The 19,800-nt window shown below is 43.8% G+C and overlaps 1 protein-coding gene across 5 annotated transcripts in view; it reads left to right on the top strand.

The window, feature by feature from the left end:
• timm10 (translocase of inner mitochondrial membrane 10 homolog (yeast)) overlaps window positions 1-19,800 on the top strand; it is a 91,104-nt gene that overhangs the window by 63,658 nt on the left and 7,646 nt on the right. For 3 of the 5 annotated variants that reach the window (XR_004766140.1, XR_004766139.1, XR_004766138.1), the window contains 4 exons: window positions 6,761-6,879; window positions 10,595-11,021; window positions 15,230-17,737; window positions 18,477-18,866. The gene's annotated coding sequence lies outside the window, so the exon portion shown is untranslated. Of the gene's footprint in view, window positions 1-6,760; window positions 6,880-10,244; window positions 10,321-10,594; window positions 11,022-15,229; window positions 17,738-18,476; window positions 18,867-19,800 lie in introns of those variants that run through there. The other 2 variants (XR_004766141.1, XR_004766142.1) reach the window with 2 other exon arrangements.

Genomic DNA, 19,800 nt, shown 5'->3' with positions numbered 1-19,800 from the left:
CAAGCAGCGAAGCTGGTGGAACCCTATTGTATCTTTTAGGATTATTATTATTAGGGGTCCAAGCAGCGAAGCTGGTGGAACCCTATTGTATCTGTTAGGATTATTAGGGGTCCAAGCAGCGAAGCTGGTGGAACCCTATTGTATCTGTTAGGATTATTAGGGGTCCAAGCAGCGAAGCTGGTGGAACCCTATTGTATCTGTTAGGATTATTATTCTTATTATTTTTCTCCGCTAAAAGTGTCTGAGGCTCAGCAACCGTACGTCCTAGAGGAACCAAATTTGGCAGGTGGGTTCCTATGACCTCCCACTACTCAGGCACTAAAAATCACGTATGTTGGCCAGATGGTGGCGCTATAACATGAGGGTCATACTTTAAAAGGCCATAACTCCCACACTGTAAGTCAGATCAACACAAAACTTCATCGACTGATGCATCTGAATGTGCTCTCCAACTTTCCTATTGGGAGCACCTATGTCCGCCATATGGTTTGCCCGCCATTTGGACTTTTTCATTAGGTGGGGTGCGGAAAAGCTGGAGCTCCAAATCTAAACGATTACGACATCGAGTAAACTTCTTTACGGCAAGCGACAACCATGGCGACGCAAGTAATCCGACACCGTAGGTCTAGTTTTTAGCAGTGAGGAGACGGTCTGACAGTGCCATCTAGCGTGCATGCTAGGATAGGCTACCCAAAGTTTCTTAGTAAAAGCTTTCTGAGAGGATGAATAATTACTTTTCTTTGGCATGGATCCATTTGAAGACAGTATCGGGTGAGTTCGTTAAGTCTTTAAATCTGTCATTATGGTGAGAAAAAGCTAAACCATTTTATTGGTAGTTTTTGAGTTTCTGTGCAAACGCGCGAAAACACGCTGGTATAATAAAACAATGACGGTAATACATATATAGTCCGCTTCGTTCCGTTGCTACCATAACATAACAGACTATCTTGTGTCTACAGCTGCAGTTTCTCGCTGCAATTTCTAACATTGAATATTCAGAAAAGACGCAATTTATGCTGTACTCTGCCAATGTCTACATAAATAATACGCTACGGTAAAGCTTTGAGAGGATGAATAATTACTTTTCTTTGGCATGGATCCATTTGAAGACAGTATCGGGCGAGTTCGTTAAGTCTTTAAATCTGTCATTATGCTGAGAAATAGCGAAACCATTTCATTGATAGGTTCTGAGTTTCTGTGCAAACGCGCGAAAACACGCTGGTATAATGACAAATGACGGTAGCCTAATACATATATATAGTCCGCTTCGTTCCGTTGCTACCATAACATAACGACCTACAGCTGCAGTTTCTCGCTGCAATTACTAATATTGAATATAAACAAAAGACGCATTTTACGCTGTAGTCTGCCAATGTCTAAATAAATAATATGGTCCATTTGAAGACAACATCGGGTGAGTTCGTTTAGTCTTTAAATCCGTCATTGTGCTGAGAAATCGTATTCTCAATTTAATCTCTAAATTGACTGTAAGCTTAGGGTTGTAACTAGGTAGTTGTTCCGTAGGTGACTTAGTCTTTACTCGTCTTAACTATTGCTTGAATGTTCTCATAGACTGCGTTGTTGCTGTTCTTGTTTGTGTTAGCGTTAATCAGTTTAACCAACTGGGTCCAAGTTGAACTATGCGGTTGTTCCCTGCACTTGGAACGGTAGGCTACTGCCCTCTAGGGTTTTCGACACACGTTCCTGGTTATGGTTATACACTTTGTTGTACGTCGCTCTGGATAAGAGCGCCAGCCAAATGCCTGTAATGTAATATTTCATAGCAACAAGATAAACCTGACATTAGCCCTAAAATATGCCAATACAGCAGTGACAACGCTGCTCCCTGAATAACGATATAAACGAGACAATTTTTCTTTAATTATACCATGTCATTCTACATTCAATATCTGGGACTAAACTTTGAATAATTATACAATCTTACCACTGGTTTCACGCGTAGAGATGTCCCTTTTGCGACTGAGTGGTCATATTTTGTCTTGGACAATCCGTTTGTGATTCCTGTTGCTTAGCCTACGTCGTTGTCACTGTTTGGCTTGAATGACAGTTCATTTATTCAGTAGGTGAGTGTATAAACTTTCTAACGATGTATAACATGTCTGATTTTGCATTTGGAATGGCGTTTTATAGTTCAGCGTAACAGGATGTTTTCTTATCGCATTCACTTGCGCATTCACTGTGGCGTAGCATTAAAGACGATGCACTTAACGAAACGCTGTCAACGATTTTCATAATTTCTTGGAGAGTACTATTATTATTGAGGACTTCGGGGCATAGCTAAGCCATTTCTTTGCTGATAGACCTATCTGACAGTTTTCTGACGCAAAACAGAAGCGGATAGGATAGGACAATATCTGGGACTAAACATTGAATAAATATACAATCTTACCATTGGTTTTACGCATAGAGATGTCCCTTTTGCGACTGAGTGGTCATATATTGTCTTGGACAATCCGTTTGTGATTCCTGTTGCTTCTCATCTGCCAATAAATAAATAAAACGGTCGGCTGCTCTGCGTGTAGGTCGCGACTTGATAACTCGTCTTTTGTTTCGTTTTTTGTTCCGTTTTTTCTCAATGTCGTATTTATTATTTGAAATGTGTATTTATGTGTTATCATTCTATCTGTCTCTGAGGCGCTCTGAAATGTGCATTCTCTGCTAAACTGAGCAATGGATTGGAATATGTGTCTGACGTAGTGTTGCATGGTATACCAAAACTTCAGCACTTTCTCGGTACTTAAAAAAAAAAAAAAACGGTTTCGTATTTGAATTTTCCGACGTTCGGTAGTTCTGCGTCAAATGTAAAAGCCAGGGAAATGTGTCTCCCGCATTACTGATTTAGAGGATGAAAAGTGTAATTTGTCAGAATCTTCGCTAGATGGCAGTAGCAACTAAGGTTGCCAAGTGAGGTGACTTGCGCTTGTGCACTCAGCTCCTTGATACAGCGCAAGCTTTGACTCAGTTCACTTCAGTAGCATTAGGTGTTCCAATGTGGAAATATTTTATTATAGATAGATGCTGTATTGTTATTAAAATATGCTGTTTTTAAATCTATTTAAAGGTGAAAGACCTGTTTTAAAGGTTATTTAGTTTACAACTTCAATTTTTGAAATATATTTAACATTTTTCTATTGTTCAGTGTTGTTACACTATAGGCCTATGCATATTCATATGTTGAAGAGGCTTCAACTTAAAGGTTGTTAATGAACCAGGTTGTTAATACACCATGAATTCGAAAATGAGGTCAATCCTTGTGGACATTACATTTCTGATCTATTAAGGTAATTTCAGTATCGTTAGGTACCGAGTATCGAATTAGCATCGTTTAAGTTTCAAGTATCATTTCAGTATTGAGTATTGTAATACTTAACCTGGTATCAGTATCAAAGTCAAAATTTTGGTATCGTGACAACACTAGTGTGATACCTTTTTTAGTTGCGGCGCAGAAACACTGCAGCTGTGCATACACGCCGGACCATCCAAGTGTTACGACATCCCATCTAAGTGTTACGACAAAGTAAAGGCCTTTACGGGAGGCGGCCAGACACATCCATGGCGACGCAACTAAATCATCCGACAGCGTCTCTTTGCACAAAATTGGACATAAGTCATCAACATTTTATACAATCATCATGATATTCAGTAGATATGTTGGGTGAAGGCATATGATCATGAGGATAAAGCCATTTTAAAATCGCTCCATAGGGGCCAATGCTTGGACCCCTCCCAACGCTGCTTGCGGCTTTAATTTTGATTGAAATGCCTTTACTAGTGGTGGTCATCTTACATCCAGGTCACTTTGGGGATTTCCCCCTCCAACCGAGGGCAAGTGAGTTTTAAGTTTTAACTGCACATTCTTTATGTGTTTATTGATTTTTACAGGTAATTGCATAATCATGTTCCCTCCCTACACTTCTTTCATTAAGGTTAAAGAATAAGCCCTCATTCCAAAAAGAATCAAATGCTTTCTGGAAGTCAACTATGTAAGAAAAAATGTTGATTTTTTTTTGGTTCACATATTTGTCCACTAGGGTGTTCAGGGTGAAAATGTGATCAGAGTGGTGTACTACGAAGAAAGATTGTGGGGTTAGTTAGTTAACTCAAGCTTTAACCTGGGTTTTCCTCATCACAGAGCCAACTAACTCTAAATCAGGGTATATCGCTATGGTAACTTATGCTGCACGGCTAACCTGGCCCGGGTCAGGTTATGCTCTGGCTATCGGAGTGAAACGTGTAAAAGCACCGCCCTTTGAACAATTACCTTTAAAAAAGGGAATCTCCATTCCTGCAGGATTCCATAGAACTTGTGAGTATTTTCACAGGGTGGAGATTATTTAGAGACCAAATTAATGCGCTGGTTTTCTGCGTGGATACACTACACAAAGGACATAGATCGTCAACAGAGGGGCCTACAGTACATATGCAAGCTTCTTGAACCCTATGCGTCCATATCTACTTCCCTTAATTATGATTCAATGACCTGAGTCCCATAATACATAGGTTTATGAATTAACTTTGGTGTGCTTACTTCAGACAATATCCTATATCAAGTGTAAGGTTTAGGAGTTCTAGAATCAGCAGTTGTCACATTAGAAATAAACTGTAGGACAATTAGTAAGTGTATATTTATTTCTTTGTAGTGGTAATTAGGTACACTACATTTCTGAAAGTATGCAGACACCTGAACATCACACCCATATGTACTTGTTAAACATCTCATAACAAAACCATGGGCATAATATGGAGTTGGACCCCCCTTTGCTGCTGTAACAGTCTATACTCTTCCCGGAAGGCTTTTCAGTAGATTTGGGAACATAGTTGTGGGGATTTGCTTTCATTCACCCCCAAGAGCATTAGTGAAGTTGGCCACTGATGTTGGGCATTAGGCCTGGCTCACTGTCGGCTCTGTAAAATTTGTATGCTTGGCTTAATGCATATGTATTTTAGGGCGTTCTGATGTCAGACCGCAAAAATATGGGAGGAGTGAATGGACATTTATGTATATGACCTGCTAGATGTGATTTGCAGTTGCAGCAAAGGTAATTGTGTCTGTTTTTTAACGTCTGCAAAAAGCGGGTGTTAAGTTTATTCTGGCACAAGATCAGCATGGCCATTCGTAAGCATAGTGAGCATGTTAGAGTAGGGGGAGTCACCATAAATTACAGTTTTTGGATTTTGCTCTTTCATTCATTACATGTTTAGGCTACTATGAAATTTTACTGCGTAAACATCAACCACAAGCAACTTTGTAACTTGCTGTGAAGTAGTTGTGCTAATGTGCAAATAGATGACAAAAGCTGCTTTTGTTTGTTTCTTAACCCCCAGGTAAGCTTTTACAAACCAAATAGCTGACCATTTTTACAAATCAAATAGCCGACTATTTTTACAAACTGTTGGGCAGAGAAAATTCTCTCCGTTGAATAACCAGACACGATGAATTGTATCATATAAGAAATAGGATTTATTTCTGCAGAAAGCGTCCAGGACCTACACACAACAAGGTGGATAAGGCTGAACTGAATAAAGCAGGGGCAGTCCCTGCTTTTATAAGCAAAAAGTGACAACAGTAAAGCATAAAGTAAGATTTAACAAAGGAAATGATTGGTTGTGTCCATTAATATAACAAAGTAAACGATTGGCTATGTCTTGTCTAACATGAGATACTACATAGGCACCTGGTGACCTGGTGGCCACTTAGTTTAAACAGGCTTTTAAATCAGAAACAATTGTTTAGTCTTTGATCTATCAGTTGCTTTCAGAGTCTTGGGCAGCATGGCGTAATAGCCGGTTCCTCCTTTATCAGGATGGCAGAGGGAAAACAGGGTGGAAGGCCAAGACTCCCAGTTCAGGATGGAGGGGGGAGAATGAGGTGAAAGGCCAAACTCACCAGTTTGGACTTCTAGAAATGCACATGAGACAGAGAGAAAAATGACACACACAGACACATGCATAGACACACGTATAGGCTATATTTCAAACTTTTTGTTGTCCTTGGGAGGTTCGGTGCCTGGAGACAGAGGGGCACTGCTGCAAGGCCTAGGAATTTTGTGTTGCACATAATTCTAGTTATGCTTAAGAAAACTCTCCTCCCCTCAAAACCAAATAGCCAACCATTTTTACAAACCAAATAGCCTGTGACATTACATTACATTTACATTACATTTATTTGGCAGACGCTTTTATCCAAAGCGACGTACAAAACGTGCATTTCATGGTCATAGACAACTACTAAACACAGGTTCAGTAAGATACAATACTTAATTTGTACAGCTATTTCTAGCCAAGAACACAGTTTAGTTCACCCAGTGAACACTATTCAGACCTAACCTCTGCAAAGCCAACTAGGCAGAAGAATAAGCTACAGTATTAGGACAAATACAAGTTACCAAAAAGTGCTGGGATGGGGCAACATGTAACAAGTGTCATGAAAAAGATAGCTTTTTCTTTTCCATTAATCACAGGATCCAGGTAAGTCAATACAGCAAGCAAATTAGCTGAACAAATTTAACATTAACACTGAACTAACTTAAAAAGTCTAACATGTTGATGAGTAAAATTTATCTTATAAATATTATACACCATTTAAAATGCCTAAGGTCTCCCCAAAATAACATGCGGCAATGCAGAATTCTGCGGCATTGGTGGTAATTTGCGGCTTGCTCAGTAAATATGGGCCTATGACTGTTTTATGTCCTTTGTATTTGTCCTATATATCCGTCCATATCTCTCTCTCACTCAGTTTTCGGGAGGGAGAGACGTGGCGGTATCAAAGACCTGGGTTTGAGGCACTGCTGGTGGAACAGCTGCAGAGGCAGCAGTGCAGGAGTGAGTTCTGTGACACCGTGCTGCAGTCGGAGGGTAAGATGCTCCCATCACAAAAAACCTCAAGTCCTGTAAAGTCATCTGATTTAGGGGTGAAAAATCAGCTTGTTGTTGGTGGTGGGTTATAAAAATAACTTTCAAAATCTATAACATATCAGCCAGAAGCAGATCCATCAGACTCCACATTCTTCTCAAAATGGTTTTGATTCTTGGTTTTTTGATGGTTGTAGTTTAGCCTTCAGTGCACTTGTCATGCATTTGGGTGCTGATACCTTGAAAAGGATGTGAACTGTGACCATGGGAACTCTTGACAGACATTTTCCCTTTATTAGTTTAATGGCCAATGAAAGGGTTTGCCATCCATTGTCAATGCCCTTAGTCAGCTGTATGCCCCAGAAGGCAATGCAGCAGTGAGACAGGTCTGAAAAACTTGAATATTACTGGTTTGAAGAAAAATACATATTGGGTTTAATGTATATACTGTATATGGCAATTGTTTACCATTTCAGGAACATAAATTAAAAAGCAAGAAATTAATGGTTATTTGATATTCATTTTAAAAACAGAAACTGAAAAATGAGAATCAAATGGTTATTTGTAATGACTGTTTTTTTATGAATGAAAGTACACTGTTATATTGTCATTGATTAGTAACGTAACTTGTAATGAATTATCTGGTAGGCCTGTTCATGTTAAGCAGCGAGTGTGGTTGTCCACAAAGTCTTATTCACAACAGACACATTTCCATGTCTTTGGCTTGGAGAACGGAATGTATATAACACACACCCTATCCAGACATTCATGATAATGTGTGTCTGTTCCCCCAACAACGTTATTAATCACCTACAAAGGAAGCTTTGTAACTTGTAGCTAAAGTTTTTTCCACTGCCAGCTGCAATGTTACAAACAGTGTCAGACCTAGGTGTCGGAGGGAAGTCATACACAGCCACCATTTCTAAGCAGGGTTTGGTGGACTGCTGTGTCAATTATGAATTTACTGACGGTCAATTAATTAAAAGTTACGTTACAAATTAGAAAACAGTAATGTGTATTTTAATTAATAAAAAACCATTAATTATTTCCAAGAAACGCAGTGTCTCTGCATCATAACTACGGTGATGGAGTGTAAACATTTGCCCTAACTGCAACAGTTGACGTCAACGGCCGCTAGCCGTTGATTTGATAATGAACAAACAGTCTCTGTTACAGTTTAGGCTACTAATCCGTGCCCACAGATTTTACATGAATAATTCTTCTACGTTTGACCCCTGGGGTGCTCTGTAGCCGCTGGACCCTTCTCCCTTCAGAAAATGGAAATCAGAGTATGACGCCATAAACGTTAAAATCGAGTGCAATTTCAGTTTCTGTAATTTTATGTTTAAAATCAGTCAGCAACACAAATAATTGTTTGACTCTCGTTTTTCATTTCCTGTTTTTAAAATTAATATGGAATAACCATTTTTTGTTTTTTAATTTCTGTTCCTGAAATGGAAAACGATTGGCCAAAAAGTATACAAATTGTACAGTATCTCCTTGAGTGCTTTCAAATATGAAGCGAAACAGATCTAAAATGTTATTTATTAAAAGAAAAAAAATATGTATCACAAAGCCATTGAAACCCCCACCCCCCTAGGTGTGTCTATACCAGCCCACAGTTGCATCCTCTCCGCTCTCAGCCCCCAGTTCTCCCACACGCTGTCCACTGCCCCTGCACTCTCCCCTGGGCAGAAGCACCTACTGGAGTTCCAGACTGTGGGGCCTAATGCCCTGCTGAAACTGGTGGGCTTCCTGTACTCAGGAGAGCTGCAGGGAGTGGAGGAGACCGAGAGACAGGAAGTGATGTCAGCAGTGCGCCAGCTGGGCATCGGTGTGCTGGTGGAGGTGGTAGATGTAGGAGCAGCGGCAGAACAAATGAGACGGAGAGACAGAGAGGAAGGAATGGAGGAAGAGGGGAGCAAAGATGGATGGATGGGAGGAGAGGATGGTAAAATGCCCCTCAGATTTCCAGATGAGAAGGAAATGGAAGACAAAGGAGTGAGAAGGAGAAAGGGACAAGGAAAAGGAGGGAGAGTAAGAGGAGGGAGAGAGGAAGTAGGAGAGAGTGTGATAGAGGGAACAAGAGGGATAATGGAAAAGGGAAGGATAGATGAAGAGGTAGAGAGAGAGGGAGGGGGAGGCAGGTGCAGAGAGATAGGAGTTCAGACTGAAGCTCTGGGGGACAAACAAAGAGAGAGCTGGACAGATGGGAGGGAGAGAGGAATAGGAGAGGAAGAGCTGAGCAGAGGGAACCCTGGGCTTGCTCTCTGTAACATTGCACTACCTGTGGTCTCACCAGCACTGTATATCCCCAGCACTGCCGTCGCCAAATTTGCCTTGCATTCTACTGCCCCTGCCCCAGCAGATGGTCTCCATTTGTTGGCTGCCGGGATATCAGCCGCTACTAGAGACAGGCCTGCAGTTAATTGTAAATGGCGTAATACTTTAGTGGAAGGAGCTGATGCTGTGGTGGGAAGAGCCTACCACATGTTGGGAGGAGCTGTAACTGTGGTGGGAGGAGCTGACCCGGTGGTGTCTAGGGCTAACCCCATGTTGGGAGGAGCTAAAGCTCTGGTGGGTGGTGTTGACCCCATGTTGGAAGGAGCTGAAACTGTGATGGGAGGAGCTAACTCCATGCTGGGAGAAGCTGACCCCATGGTGGGAGGAGCTGAGCCCATGGTTGTCCCTCTATTGCCCCCAAACCCCACTGTGTCTCTTTCTCACATGCTGCTCTTGCCTGCACCCCAAGACTATGCTCCCACACCTTCCATTAGCCTGTGCCTGGACCCAGGAGACCCGCCCCCCTCCTTGCCCCTCTGTGCTTTCCCCCTTGCTCCCCAGGCAGGGTTGGTATGCAATGAGACAGGAGCAGGTACAGGTTTGGAGGAGGGGCATGCTGGTGAGTTCTGCAGGTTCGAGGGCAACATTCCGGGGTTCATCAACTACTTCCTCAACCCGGGAGGCTCCCAGGAGGAGGAGCTCAGACCGAGGAGGGGGAGTGGCGGTGGGGAATGTGGTGGCAGGGCTGAAACCTGCAGGGCGGGGAGCAAGCGAGTGAGGCAGAAGAAAGAGGGAATAGGAGAAAAAAGGTCAGACGCTGGCTGGGAGGTTTTGAGGATAAGGCCTGGGAATGGGGTTTGGCATCGGGGGTGGATAGAGAGAGCGCCGGGGGTGGGGCGTGTGAAGACTGGGAGGGGCGGAGGAGTGGTGGGCAGCCGGAGCAACATCAGGGCTGGTCCCAGTGGCAGACAGCCAATTAAGATTCGATTCAAGAGGCGGTCGGAGATGTGGGAGCTGGTGAGCGTGGCAGAGAAGGGCAGAGTGGCCACGCCCAGGAGTCGCGTTTCCCGGGGCAGGCAAATGGCAGGGTGTTGGCCACAGAGGGGAAGTGGAAGTGGAACCTATGGGAGAGAGAACACCCCCTGCAGAACCCTTAATCAGGTGGGGAACTGATACAGCACACACTCATACACACTTCTCATATAAACTGACACACACCTCACACACAAACACATGCACACACCACACTACACATCCCACACACACAAAGATGTATATACACAGCTCGCACACATGTTTCAGGTATTTCTACGGTGTGTATGTTAATGGGTTGTGTATGGGGTGTGTTGGGTGAGGTATTTTTAGGGTGTTTAGGGGGTGTGATATTTTGCTGCTGTATGATTCAGTTTGTCCCATGTGTCTTTGCTCATCCTAGGATGGCTTCCCCATCATTAAAAGACAGAAGGGTCGCCCCAGGGCACGGCCCCTACCTTTCCCTGCCCTCTCCCACCACCTATTCAAAGCCCTAACCCTCTCCCCTCCATCTGACAACCCCCTCTTAAACTCATCTATCCCTTTCCCTCCTACTCTTGGCCCCACCCTTAACCTTAGCCCCACCCCTAACTTCCTGCACACCCTGCCCCTGCCCCCACCCACGCCAGTTGGGGTGGCCGAATCAGACAAGCAGATTGAAAAGCTGCTGGAGAATGTCATGATGGAACTCCCACCCACCATCCCTGTTGTCACAGAGACCAAGGGCAGCCACAGCAATGGCCTCAACCACAAAAGGTTTCGCCAACCCCATGTAGAGGCTGCTACCACCAAAGTGACAGCTGCTGGTCCCACAGTGTTGGCTGAAACAGGTGAGGTTATCAGTGTGGCCTGCTGTTCATAATCAACTGTTCAGTTGTACTGTTTAACTTTTGAATCAAAGTAACATGAAATATCATTTTTTTATGTGCTGGTACTATTACCTTGTCTCTGGTAGTGGTTTCTTTATCTTATCACCTGTAATTGCAATTAATAAAGGCTATGAACTAGGGGTATGAGTTCTAAATGAAGAAAAATCGCATTTGATCTCACATTGAGTAGATTTCAGAAAATAAAGTCAACTTTGCAGCACTGAGCTAGCATACTCCAACCGCACTAGAACAATGCAAAATTGTGTAAGATATAGTGGTGGCAAAAGTAGTTAAATATCATACTTGAGTTAAAGTAAAGATACATTTACATTACATTACATTACAGGCATTTGGCAGACGCTCTTATCCAGAGCGACGTACAACAAAGTGTATAACCATAACCAGGAACAAGTATGACGAAACCCCTAGAGAGAAGTACCGGTCCAAGTACAGGGAACAACCGCATAGTTCAACTTGGACCCTGGTGGTTAAACTGATTAACACTAACAACGAGAACGGCAACAACGCAATCTATGGAAAAATAAAAATAAATAAAAATACAAGTAGTCGTTAAGACTGGCGCATCAACTAAGTCACCTATTAAACAGCTGCCTAGTTACACCCCTAAGTTTAGTCATTTACAGGGGGGGAAGGGAGGGATGGGGAGAGGTGCAGCCTGAAGAGGTGGGTCTTCAGTCGTCGTTTGAAATTGTTCACAGTCTCAGCTGTTCTGACCTCCACAGGGAGGTCATTCCACCATCGTGGGGCCAGAACAGACAGGAGACGTGTTCTGGAAGTGCAGGTGCGAAGAGGGGGAGGTGCTAGGCGTCCTGAGGTAGCAGAACGGAGGGATCTGGCTGGCATGTAGGGTTTGAAAATCTTGTGAAGGTATGCTGGGGCTGATCCCTTGACTGCCTGGTATGCTAGAACCAATGTTTTGAATTTGATGCGAGCTATAACAGGCAGCCAGTGGAGGGTAGTGAGCAGGGGAGTTACGTGGGAGTGTCTGGGGAGGTTGAAGACCAGACGAGCCGCAGCATTCTGGATGAGCTGCAGGGGTCTGGTGGCAAATGCCGGTAGTCCAGCCAGAAGAGAGTTGCAGTAGTCCAGGCGGGATAGAACCATTGCTTGGACCAGGAGCTGGGTTGAGTAGGTGGTGAGAAAGGGGCGGATTCTGCGGATGTTGTATAGGAAAAATCTGCATGCCCGGGTTACTGCTGCAATGTTGTTGGAGAGGGACAGCCTGTTGTCCATCATCACTCTGAGATTCTTGGCGCAGGGTGATGATGTCACTATGGTGTCCCCTAAGGAAATGGAAAAGTCGAGGAGGGGAGAGGATAGAGCAGGAATAAAGATTAGCTCCGTCTTTCCCGGGTTGAGCTTCAGGTGGTGATTGTCCATCCAGCTCTGTATGTCCCTCAGGCAAGCGGAGATGCGGGCGGGGACCTGTGTGTCCGATGGGGAGAAGGAGAGAAAGAGTTGCGTGTCGTCGGCATAGGAATGATAGGACAAGCCATGGGCAGATACAACCATTAAATAATTACTCTAGTAGAAGTCCAAGTCTCCTATACTTGAGTCAAAGTCTCCAAGTATCTGCGTTTTAACGTACTCAAGTTCTCAAAATACAATTTGAAAAAACATTTAGCAATAAAACAAAGAACATCTCGGTATAGTGTGAATACCGAGGTGCCACATTGCCAGTTGAAAAAAGGGGCAGGCATGTTTTAATTCTCTAGTTCCTGCTTTGTTTACCCCGAGATGCAAAATAAGTGCCTTCACTTACTATAGTAGGTAATGCCAATAGGCTCTACTCTCTATAGCTGCATGCGAGTAACAAATACACCAACACAATTGTACTGTAAACATAAGTATACCTACTAAAAAATAAACTTAGTTTCCTAGTTTTTTTGTAAGGGGAGTCTTATTTCAAAAAGGAAATAATTTAAACTCAATGATAAATAATTTAACAAGACAAACTCATAGCTAAATTAATTGTAATGACTGTAACCTGCGTATCCGTCCCAAGCCACTGACTGCACATTCACTCATCATGTGCCCTCCAACAAGGTAAGGTGAGTTGTAGCAACATTAAGTTTCATTCCTTTATAGAGTCCATGCTAATGTAATGTTAACCTAATGTTAGCTAGCTAATGTTAGTTGAGATTGCAAACATTAACTTTTAGCTAGTTAATGTTTGCACTACTGTACGTTTAAAAAAGTATGGTCATCAATTAATGTGCTGTATGTTAAAGGCAATCACAAGATTAACTTTAATTCTAATTAGCTTAATGATTTGTAGCAAATCCCAAGGGAATCTCCATTCAGAAATATTTTCATGGTTACAGATAGCAGCGGCAAACACTTTCCTGCTTGGCTAGTAACAGCAAGCTAACGTTAACTAGCTAGCTATCATAGCTAGCTTAGTCCATCTTGGGTTGAATAAGCAGTTATTGTAATGTTTTTTTGCTTACCTCGAAGTGCTTCCTCAAATGTGATTGCACTTATTTTCCTGGGTTGCGGCAAACAAAGTAGACACTTTATCTTGTTTGAGTCGTTTTGTTTACAAAGGTAAACATTTCTTTAAAATAATGCCATGTATGGTCATCAGTGCTCTGGCACTGGAAGTGGTTGGGTTCTCAGCAGCCATTTCCGCTCCTGCCATTTCGAAGTCTCTGGCTACTGACTTTAGCGTATAGCTACAGTCAGTGACTTTTAGGTGCTAAACTGACACTGAATGAGATTCACTAGCCAATGCACTGCGCAGCGTACATGCCGTAGCAAGTTAAGTCAGTGTACACTTAGCAACCAGTCTTTGAAAGTTTGATCTCAACTGCAGTTTAGTAAACAAACTGCTTTCTGTCAGAAATGTAATGTCTAGCTCACACTGCTGTCTACATTCCAAAGCTCCATTTTGCCATCCAGAGTAATACTACAGTCTGTTCTATAGTAACACTCATTTATAGGGTTAGTGCTGGGGTGTGTACTGCATTAAAGGGTGAGCACCACATAATGGCATCCCCCAAATATATTACCACAGTTCTTTTTAGTTTTGAGGTTTTTCAGTAAATTAATCTGAAATTCTTAGTGTGGCTTCAAATTTGACAAATTGATCACTCCTGACGGAAACACCCGAAGTCACATCCGAATATTAATTCTGTGATGCCATAGGGGGAACACAAACAGCTCTGATATTATGCCTTTAGGTTGAAAAGATGACAGAAATGGACAACATTTAAATATTTGACTCTGGATGCACTCTAAGCCACCCCTAGTGAGCAAAGGTGGAAGAGTCTGGCATCATATGTTGATTTAACCCATTTTTATTAGTGTTGTTGCAATAGCTTTCTGATGCACATCAAGTTGTAGCGATATAGGCTAATTCTTTAATGGAAAAAGGGCCAATTAATTTGATGGTATCCGACTACCTCACTCTATTACATCACAAAATTTGACTTAGGTCATTGTTTCGAAGATTGTTGAAAAAGAGAGACGGGGCAAAAAGAGTAAGCAATTTGATCTTTTAGAGCTAATTACTTTCCTTTATTTAAATAAAATTCCGTTTTTTTAACATTGTGAAGCATAAAATAGAACTTCAATTTGGCTGGTGCATTTTATTTTTTATAATATCTGGTACTTTAGCACTCCTTTACGGGGTCAGTACTAGAGTCTGTACTGTAGTAACGCTGCTTTACTGGGTCAGTACCGGGGTCTGTACTGCAGAAACACTGCTATACTGGGTCAGTACTGGGGTCTGTACTGCAGTAACACTACTTTACTGGGTCAGTACTGGGGTCTGTACTGCAGTAACACTACTTTACTGGGTTAGTACTGGGGTCTACTGCAGTAACACTGCTTTACTGGGTCAATACTGCAGTCTGTACTGTAGTAACACTGCTTTACTGGGTCAGTACCGGGGTCTGTACTGCGGAAGCACTGCTATACTGGGTTAGTACTGGGGTCTGTATTGCAGTAACACTACTTTACTGGGTCAGTACTGGGGTCTACTGCAGTAACACTGCTTTACTGGGTCAATACTGTGGTCTGTACTGCAGTAACACTGCTTCACTGGGTCAATACTGGGGTCTGTACTGCGGTAACACTGCTTTACTGGGTCAGTACTGGAGTCTGTAATGCATTAACACCCCTTGTTATGTTCTCACTCTCTCCAGTCCTTCCTCTCTCCTCTCCCTGCGGCACACTTGAACATCATGGCAGCACAACTACAATGGGTGAACTGAATAACATCCTGGATAGCTTCTTGTGGACATTTGAAAACCAGATGTCCATGCAGAGCATGGGAGAGACAGCTGTAATGGAAGCTGGGAATGACAGGAACACCGGAAATGCCACACTCGGACTGTGCAGTGAGCCGGGAAGCTGCCTGGCTATTACTAGTGAGTCTGGTGCAGGAGAAGCTAATCCACACTCAGACCCTAACAGAACTGAGCCAGCCTTGGCTGACAGACCCATAGGGGATGCATCTCCTGTAACCGGGCCCGTTTCTGGTTCTGAGCCCGTTGTGAGCAGTGGCCTTTCGTGGAAAGAGGTCCACTCTGAACCGTCTTGCCCTTGCCCAGAATCCCAGTGTGTCCCAGCCACAGAATGCTTGCATGCAATTCTGGAATATGCCCCCACACCCCAGAGAAAAGGGAGAAAGACAGGGCAAGTCCCCCCAAAACCTGAGCGGCCACTGGAAGGAGCTGCACACCAGCCAGTGGGATTGCAGCAACAATTATTTGGAGATTCTGATAGTTGGAGTATGCTACAACCTTCACTGCCACTCCCAAAGTGGCCGTCGCCCCACCCTGTGGCGCTACAGTTCCCATTGAGCTCAATCAAAAGACCTAGTGCAAACCACCCAGTGGCACGCTACCTATCAATTGGATTACAAAACCCACAATGCCACGATGTCAGTCGTCTGAAGAAGTTGGACGTCCAATGTGGCCTCACCCAAAGGCTTGCTGGGCGTTGTAGTCCAGGGAGTTTATGTCCAGAGAAGAGAGGAAGTTGTAGGACAATGCAGGTTGTGGACAAAAAGAGGACTGTGATCAGGAGGCAGGGCCAGGAAAGGGAGAGTGCAGAAGAAGAAGAGGAGGATGGTGATGAGGAGGAAAGAATGGGGAATTCCAGCCAGAGAAGAAGATCTCTGAAAAGACGTATTGATAGTCCCACACAAGAACAAGAAACAACAGATTTGGAGACATGGAAATCCAAAGCAAAGCAGGTGAAATATGAGGCCAGTAGTGCAATTTTGCCTGGGATGGGGGTTACAGACAGGGTGAGGTCGTTGGAGAGGATCAGCAGCAAAGGAGGGAACGTACGGGTGGAGTCAGGTGAGGGCCTTACTGCTGGAGGAGGGGTGAGGCGTAGTAGCAGCAAGATGCTGAATGAGGGGACTTTAAAAGGAGGAGATGTGAGCATATGTACGCCTGTCTGTCTCATCAGACGGCTGAGCAACAGCACAGGGAGACAAAGCACGACTGGAGAATCCCCAGAGAAACTGCCCAGAGGTGGTGCAGAGAAATCGCCCAGAGACTGTGCAGAGAAACTTCCCAAAGGCAGTGCTGAGAAACCATCTAGAGACATTGCAGAGCAACTTTCCAGAGACAGGGCAGAGAAATCTTCCAGAGACAGTGTAAAGAAACCACCCAAAGATCACGTACACAAGATGGAGGAATTAACCAATCGGACCACACTGAAGCACGAGAGCCCAACAGTCCAGACACAAAAGACTGTGGGTGGGGCCAACGTGCACACACAAGGGAGGGGGAGCGAGGGAGGTATGGGGAGTGAGGGAGGTGTGAACGTTACAGAGGCACACTCCAAACCCAGAGAGAGAAAGGAAAGAGGGAGGCAGCTGAGAGAGAAGGGGCGAGGGTGCAGAGAAGAAGAGAGAGGGGCAGGGGTCCAGAACAGTGTGCGGAGACAAGGAGGGAAGAGGAAGAGGGAAGAGTCTGCCGCAGCATCAGATGTGAGGCTCAGAGCAGTGCATGCTGGGAAAACATGGAATATGAGTGAGGAAACCAGCTTGGACATGTCTGGAACTAACATCGAACCCAAACACAAACCCAAGAGCCAGAGACCACCGACAGGGAAAGCTCCAGGCCGAGGCACCGGATCCATCCTGTTCTCCGCATTCCAAGAGATGAGAGAACTACTGAAGCCTAATCATAGAAGGGAGAGAACAAAAGACAGTGGAGTGAGAGAGAGAGCGAACAAGGAGAGAGGGAGAAAGAGAAGGATCGAGAAGGAGAGAGGGAGTGAACAGGACAATGAGTGGGAGCCGGGTGAAAAGGAAAAGGAGGAGATGAAAGGAGAGACAGAGAAGAATGGAGGGAGAGAGATGGCCATAGAAGAAAGAGCAACTAGGCCTGGAGATGGAACAATAGACTGGGGCAAACTGACAGATGGTAAAGAGAAAAAAATGACAGACAACAAGAGGGGGGCCGCTGAACTGAAAGAACGAGGGGATGAAAAGACACTAAAAGGAAGAGTGATGGATAGTGCAGGGACACAGGTGGGTGAAAACCAGAGCTTTGGATCAGGAGAAGAGGAGGCCGATGTGGATGGAGATGGCAGAGAAAAAATAAACTGTTGTCCTTGGGACACTGCCCCCAGTGGCCAGCCAGATGTATTACAGTCACAGTATATCCCGGTATCCAACAGAAACGCTCCAGGTATGGATAAGCTGCCATTCACTGAAGTCGCTTTTTCACCACATGGTACCGGCTCAACTCGACTCGACTCTACTCGACTTTTTTGGTTTTCCATCGGGCAAAAGTTGTGGATAGTACCTGGTACCTGGTACTTTTTTTGGTATCACCTCTGTCGAGGTTCCAAGCAAGCTGAGGTGATACCAAAAGGTGACGTGAAAACACTGCAGACCACTGATTGGTCAGAAACGGCAGTTTCATGAGGCGTCGCTATGACGACCAGCTACATTGATGGGGGTACTATCTGCAGTGGAAAACAAAGTACCTGGTACCAAAAGCGAGTGGAGTCGAGTTGAGTTGAGCCGGTACCATGCAGTGGAAAAGCGGCTTTAAACTGAGTTCAACTGCTGACCAAAAAAGACCCTTATTGTCCTACTGTGGATACAGATGCACATATTAATGCAATCACTAATAGTAGTAGTTCCTTATTTAGAGATTTTCAGTGCTAGATGGAGACGAGGCAGATCAACAAGTGAGAAGCTGGCGTCCTGGTTTTGAGCTTTATGAAAAACAAGTTCCACGCAACACATAATTGGCCAAAATTGTTCTTATGAGTTATGACAGTTTCTCTTGTGAATCTTATGGCTCTGAATTTGCTTTCATCTGTCAAACATATAAAGAAATGATCAAACGTGTAGTGTGTGTTATTCCTGCCGAGGCACAGATAAAGCTAATAGACTGACTAACGGTTCTCTTTTCCCAGACATTGGGCCTGGAGATGAGACAAAAAGAGAGGTAATGTGGAAGCAGAGGATGTCATCTGTTGTAGTCTGTGAAAAAAAACTTCCTCTTTTGCGTCACCTGGCCACCCAGGTGTTACCGCCCACTCAGGTGATACCCAGGGTCACAGAGGGATCAGGCTTGGAGCAGGAAGAGGAAGTGGAAGTAGATATTTTAGATTGTTCCCCTCTTCCACTCATACTGATGCCTGAGATGTGGATGAAGGGGCTCAATCCCATGACATCATCAGAGGAGGAAGAGGAAGGAGACATTGATGTGACTGGAGAAGAGACTGATTGAGTTCCTGTTCTACTCCAGAGCCCCCCCTACCCCCATCCTCCATCCGCCTCTCCTCCAAACTGCACTTGACCAGGTGAGAGCTCTGGGAAACCTCTTTCACATATTTGAAAAAAACTACATGTAACTAGCTTTGCATAAATTTGCCGTTTCGCACAGCCTGTCAAATTCAGAACAACTAGGTAGAAACCATCAGGCGGCAGGGAACTGTCTTAATGATTTTGGCAGCTGGAGTTTTTAATTCACAGAGCAGGTCCTGTTTGTTCTTGAGCCTGTCACAGCCAAGGAATGTGTGGGAATAGTTTGCAAACTATTTGTGTATCAGATCATATTCCCACTGTTTCTGTAGCATGTGAGCAATTGCTGAAACAACAGTTTCTTTTATTAAATTTATAGTAAGTCATCATTTAAAAATTTTGTTTTTCCTGTCTAGTGATCGCTTTTCCAAAACATGGAATTGCAAGCAGACACGTCCATGTCCATTCAAGCTGGGGGGGCACGTGCCCCACCAGATTTTTGATATCTGGATTTTTTATATTTAATTTAATTTTATTACTATTATTTTTTATAATATGTAGTTATGATCATTTTATATTATGAGTCAGACATATTCTTCTAATTATGTCATAGATCATACCTCAAAAAGTCACACACACCCTTTCCCTATGGTATTGGTTTCTTACAACGGTTGCAGGATGAAATTGGTTTGTGACATAGACTGTATAAAAGGTTCTCAACAGCAGGTACACACGCACACAGAACTCTGTTGCACATCAGTGCTGGAGGAGATGTAGGCTACAGCTTAATGGTGTGTTGCTGAAGTGGTTAGTAGAGCATCAATCCCTTTTTCAAATGTGTGAAAATGAAATGCAATTAGTTATGCACACTTAATTGCACTTGAGAAATATAGGCATAGTTTGCTTCGCAAGATAGTTGGCTAGCACCAGCTAAAGTTAGTAGCCATCCCTCAATCCGGTTTGGCACAAACGTCCACTTGGACTCAAGAATGA

Source organism: Anguilla anguilla, chromosome 7 (genome assembly GCF_013347855.1).
Source record: "Anguilla anguilla isolate fAngAng1 chromosome 7, fAngAng1.pri, whole genome shotgun sequence".
NCBI lineage: Eukaryota > Metazoa > Chordata > Actinopteri > Anguilliformes > Anguillidae > Anguilla > Anguilla anguilla.
This window is presented reverse-complemented; position numbering and strand designations above follow the sequence as displayed.